We start from the raw sequence: 4,672 nt of genomic DNA, 5'->3' as shown, positions 1-4,672 counted from the left end.
TATTTAGTGGTTCGATTGAGATTAGAACAAGATTTTACCGCAAGGCTCTTTGTGAAGATTCTTTTTACGAAGAATAACTTTTGTGAAAAATGTTTACGCTGATTTTTACGGAGATTTGGAAATTAACTTCGTCGTAACCATTTTCAACCCCAACAGTTAGCCTCCCAGCCCGTTAGAATCGTAGATTACGATGAGATTGTAGCGTGCGGTTTGGCGATTTAGGCAAGATAGGCGTGTTGGACGAAGTTTATATCCAGAGTTTCGCGGAAGAATATTGATGAAGAAATATATATATAATAAATCGAAATCCTAAACTCATACCTCTATAAGTAGTGAGCCCCCATCTTCATTCCCTTCTCACATTTCTTTCTTTCCAAACTCTCTCTAGCTTCTTGCCTCACTTTTAGCTCTCAAGATGTCTTCCTTCCAAAACGACAAGAAGAGTTCTGATGCTGAGATGGCAGAGGCCTCCTCCCAGGCGCCGGAGTCAACCCCTTCTGACAACGCTCCGGCCTGTGTCGCCGGCTTCCTCTCTTTCCGAGAGAAGATGGCTCGTCGTAAGGCTGAGATAGAAACGGCCCCTGCCGACGCCGAGCTTCCATCCTCTTCCGTTCTGGTCGTCGCTCCGACTCACGAACCCGAGGTTCAGGTCCCGTAAGGTACGGGAGCGCAAGTCGAAACGGACGTTCCGTTCGTGCCAGACGCTTTGGCTCAACCTTCTGGATCGTCTACGACTCCGATCCTCATTGAGAGCAACGAAAAGGCCACTGAGTCGATGCCTCATCCTCCAGCTAAGGAGGAAATCGTCCTGGCATTGCGTGCTCCAAGCGCTACTCCGGTTGTTCAACCAAAGGGCCGGAAGAGAAAGTGCGTCAGGGGCAACGACGGGGAATCTTTGCAGCAGGAAGGCTCGAATCTGTCGTCCGGATTCCGCGGAAAGGTTCGTTCTTCACTTAGAGCCTGAGGTTTGTTAGCGTGAGGTTTTGTTTAGCCCTGTTTTGCTCCTCATCTCTAATTGTTTTATCTCATCTCGCAGTTTGTGTCGCTGATCGATGGGATGATCAGCGAATGCGGTTTTGGAGGTAAGTAGATGGTGCAGAACAAAGCTTACGAGTTGTCATCTCATGTCTTTCTCCTAAGTGGGATGCTATATTCGTGGTCCGTTCCGACAATTTTCAGCAAAGTCTTAACTTCGTGGGATTTCTGAGGACGTTGAATATAAGCATAGAGGCATGCTTTAGGATCTCGTATCTTTTGATATCATACCTTAAGATTTTAAAGAACAGTGTGTTGGGTTTAGGGCAAGACGTAGGTTTACTTTTGGTTTTAAGGGGTGCGACGACTAATTCGACTTACGTATCCCCTTACAGTTTCGACCTGATTCCATACCGATTTAAAGTCCGCGATAGGTTTTCGGCTTATATGACTTGTCTGGTTGGAATCAAGCATCTCTCCAAGGACAATTTTTAAGTCTCCTGGAAGTGCTGACCAAAATTTCGGATTTCTTTTATAGCGCTATTATCCTTGTGTCAGATGTATAAGAGTCATCTTTGTGAGATGGCTTAGTCTGTTTATGACGTTGCATCATTGGATCGAAAGTGGTGAAGGTTCGACGAACCGTGGAGTCGAGGAGGCCATGGATGCGCTCCGCGTAGAGTTCCAGACCCGTTTGTCGAAGATCTCCGATTTCCTAGGCTCCCTCGAGTGCATTCGCAGAAGGGATATGTCCCTGGCGACCGTCGATGGTGGGATGGCTGTGGTTCAGGCCCTTCAGGGTGAAACCCCTTCGTCCTTACAGGCCGAGGAGGCCAGATTGTCCGCTTGCAAGGGAGTTCTGGCAACCGTGGACGAGAGTTTCGACCTTATCTTGGCTGACCTAAAGTCCGTGTGTTTCCTTCTGACTTGTTCAGAAGACCCAGAGGAAGTGGATGGTGCAGAAGGAAGCTGACGAGTTGTCATCTCATGTCTTTCACCCAAGTGGAATGCTATATTCGTGGTCCGCTTCGAGAATTTGCCGCAAAGTCCTAACTTCGTGGGATTTCTGAGGATGTTGAATATAAGCATAGATGCATGCTTTAGGATCTCGTATCTTTTGATATCATACCTTGAGATGTTAAAGACCAATGTGCTGGGTTTAGGGCAAGACCTAGGTTTACTTCTGGCTTTAAGGGGGGCGATGACTAATTCGACTTACGTATCTTGTTACAGTTTTGACTTTATTCCATACCGATTTAAAGTTCGCGATAGGTTTTCGGCTTATATGACTTGCCTGGTTGGGATCGAGCATCTCTCCAAGGACAATTTTTAAGTCTCCTGGAAGTGCTGACCAAAATTTCGGCTTTCTTTTATAGCGCTATTATCCTTGTGTCGGATGTATAAGAGTCATCTTTGTGAGATGGCTTAGTCTGTTTAGGACGTTGGGAGTTCGATGTGATCAGCACCGAACTTGGTGGTTGGATCTTCGCGAAGAATATTTGTTTGAGAAGATGTTAATGCGTATGATAGTTCCCTTTTTGAGACCAGGATTTCGTATATGCGATGTCTGGCGGGAAATAGTTTCTTAGGCATTTTTTGCGACGTCTCACAATGCCAAAGGTTTATTTTTCCCTAGTGACTGGTAGGTTTGCGAGTTTTTTTAGGACTCAAATATAATTTTTGGATCAAAGATGATCGTACGGTTTTGTGGTATTGTTGCGTTGGAAAAGTTTCGAAAATATCGAGTGTTGTGTCAGATGTTTTGAACTTGGGAGTATACGAGTATACTTACCCGCCCCCGCCCTCTTTTTTAGAGAGAGGGACAGCTGAATTTGTCTTTCGACAAACTGCCTACGTACCCCTTTCGGAGATCAACCCATCTCGTAGTTCAGTGGTTTGCGAAGTGATTTGTTTAGCGATAGTATTTTTTGAGATGCATTGCATTCCAAGTTCTTGGAATTTTTACGCCTTGCATGTTGGCTATCTCGTAGGAACCTGGTCGAACTACTTTTATGATCTTGTAGGGTCCTTCCCAGTTTGCTCCTAGTTTTACCACGTTTCGTTCTGCGGTGTTTTGGAAGACTTTGCGCAGAACTAAGTCTCCTTCGTTGAATCGGCGATTTCGAACGTTGGAGTTATAGTATTTTGCACATGCGTGTTGATAATTTTGAATTCGGACGAGCACTCGATCCCGATTTTCGTTGATGAGGTCGAGATTGTCTAGGAGCATGGCGTTGTTGAGCTCTTCTCGTTCAGGCAGTAATCTTCTTCGAACCCCGGGAAATTCAACTTCCGCGGGAATCATGCATTCTGTCCCGTATAGAAGGGCCAGAGAACTCCCTCAAGTTCCTCCACCCACCTGCCTTTTTTAGCGTCTAGGCGTTTCTTAATTCCGTCTAGAACGGTCGTATTGATTGTCTCGGCTTGACCGTTGCATTGTGGATATCTGGGATTTGATTTGTTTAATTGTATCTTCCATTTTTCGTAGAATGCTTCGAACCGGGTGGAGATGAACTGTGATCCGTTGTCAGTCACGATCTCATAAGGAACTCCATGTCTACAGATAATGTTTTTCTATACGAAATTTTTGACCTGGACATCTTTTATGCTTGCGTATGATTCTGCCTCCACGCACTTTGAGAAGAAATCAGTGGGGACTAAGAGAAAACGCTTTTACTTTGAATTGTGAAGGGGTCCGACGATGTCCATAGCCCAGCGCATGAAGGGAAATGGCGATGTGATGGAAGAAAGAACTTCTGCTGGTTGTCGGATGGTCGGAGCATGCCTTTGGCATTTTTCGCATTTTCGTGCGAATTTGTCACAATATCCGATCATCGTCGGCCAGTAGTATCCGTGGCGTTTGATTTTCACTGCAAGTGACCTTCCACAGGCATGGTTTCCGCATGATCCAGAATGGACTTCTTCCATGACTTTTCTCGCCTTTTCTCCTTCCAAACACGTCATGAGCGGTCCAAAAAATTTCCACTTGTAAACTTCCCGGTCAACCGTCACGTAACGCGCGGCTTGGGTTCGGATTTTGCGGGCTTCCCATTTTCCGAGGGGTAATTTTCCGTTGATGATGTAGGCTCAAATCGTTTCTAGCCATGGCGTATCACAGCCGTAGTTGGATTGTTCTGATCTCTCTTATGGCTGTACCGCGATCTCCTCTACATCGTCGTCTTGATACCCGATGAGGTTGATAATGACTGGTGGTCCGATACTCGGGTGTTCGATGAATTCAACCGGAATTACTCTTTTAAGCCCTGGGTCTAAACTTGACGCCAGGGCCGCGAAGCGTCGGCTTGGACATTTTCGGAGCAGGGGATTCGTGTGAGAGCGAAACAGTCAAAATCTTGAGCTAGGTTTCAGACCAGTTTGAGATATGCATCCATTCTTTCATCCCTTGCTTTGTATTCTCCGCTATATTGACTTGCGACTAGTTGTGAATAACAGTAGGTGTGGATGTTGCGTATCTTCAATCCGTGACCCAATCGTAGCCCTGCAATGAGCGCTTCGTATTCGGCCTCGTTGTTGGACGCGTGGAATTCTAGCCTAAGCGATTGTTCTAGGATTTCATTGGTCGGTGACGTGAGGCTAATTCCGTTGCCCGATCCTTGCTTAGGCGAAGATCCGTTGACGCGAAGGACCCACGTTGAATTTGGTTCCCTGTTAGTCATGGTTCCCGTCGGTAGCTCTA

This window comes from Brassica oleracea, chromosome C7, assembly GCF_000695525.1.
Source record: "Brassica oleracea var. oleracea cultivar TO1000 chromosome C7, BOL, whole genome shotgun sequence".
Lineage (NCBI taxonomy): Eukaryota > Viridiplantae > Streptophyta > Magnoliopsida > Brassicales > Brassicaceae > Brassica > Brassica oleracea.
The sequence above is the reverse complement of the archived record's forward strand: the minus strand, read 5'-3'. Positions refer to the sequence as shown.